Genomic DNA, 1,372 nt, shown 5'->3' on the forward strand with positions numbered 1-1,372 from the left:
TTAAAAAAGGCCACTCTACTAAGTCATAAGCTTTCCTTATATCTACTTTAATGCAACATCTTGGTGAGACCCCTTTCTGAGTGTATCCTTTGACTAATTCATATGCAATAATGACATTACCCGGTATGTTCCTCCCTTCTATAAATGTTGGTCCCACAATAGAGTCCACTACCAACTTCAACTTGGCTGTAATGATCTTTGATATAAGCTTGTACAGGGTAGTACAACATGCTATAGGTATGAATTCCTTGACAGATCTTGGGCTTGCAACCTTTGGTATCAAAGTTACTGTGGTACAGTTTACACTTCTTAGCATTTTTCCATTGGTAAAAAAACTCTTGAATAGCCTTTTTAACCTCTACTCCAATTATATTCCAGTAGGTCTTGAAAAATTCCGCTGGAAATCCATCTATTCCTGGGGCCTTATCATTTGGCAATTCTTTAAGAGCTTTATCAATTTCCTCCTCTGTTACTTGTGCATTGAGAAGTTGTTGTTGCTCCTTAGTAAGACAGTGACCATCTCTAGCTATTTCAATATCAATACAAGGTAATTCATTAGCTGATGTGCCCAAGAGTGTTTGGAAGAATCCTCTAAACTCTTGTTCTATCAGAACATGATCAGTCATTTTATCCCATTGGTCATTGAATATGGCTGAAATTCTATTCCTCGATTGTCTGGCCTTCAAAGGAGCATGAAAGAATTTGGAATTCTGATTCGCTGCCTGTATCCACATTGCTCTGGATCTTTTCCTCAAAACCTGTTCATCAACTCCTTCCCGTTTTCAATCTGCATTAATAGCTCCTTGCATCAACTCCTCCAATTCATGCCAAAAATCCCGAAATTGCTCAAACACGCCCCCCCGGGCACACGTCTCGGAATCCGACAAAATTAACATCAATGGAATCCTCATCCTTTTACGAGTCTATACATACCAAGAACATTAAAATCGGACATCAAATGCCCATTCAAATCCTCAAAAGAATTCTCAATTTTTTCTTCCATTCTTCCCCAATTTCCACTCTAATTTCTCAAATTAAATGATGAAATTCAAGACTAAATCATGGTATTAGACCAAATATGAGTGAAGATTACTTACCCCAATAGCTCCACTGAAAATCTCCTCAAATTTCACCTTCTCCCGAGCTCTCCAATGTTTTTTATGATATTGAACTCAAACCCTCGATTTTAAAACATAAACTGTCTGCCCAGACTTTCCTTCATCGCGAACGTGACACTTCCCTCGCGTTCGCGAAGCACACTACTTCACAGACCGGGTTTTCTTCTATGCGAACGCGAGACCCATCTCGCGAACGCGATGCCCAACTGCCTCAATGCTCTGCGATCGCGACACCTACTACGCGAACGCATAGA

This window comes from Nicotiana attenuata, unplaced genomic scaffold, assembly GCF_001879085.1.
Source record: "Nicotiana attenuata strain UT unplaced genomic scaffold, NIATTr2, whole genome shotgun sequence".
Lineage (NCBI taxonomy): Eukaryota > Viridiplantae > Streptophyta > Magnoliopsida > Solanales > Solanaceae > Nicotiana > Nicotiana attenuata.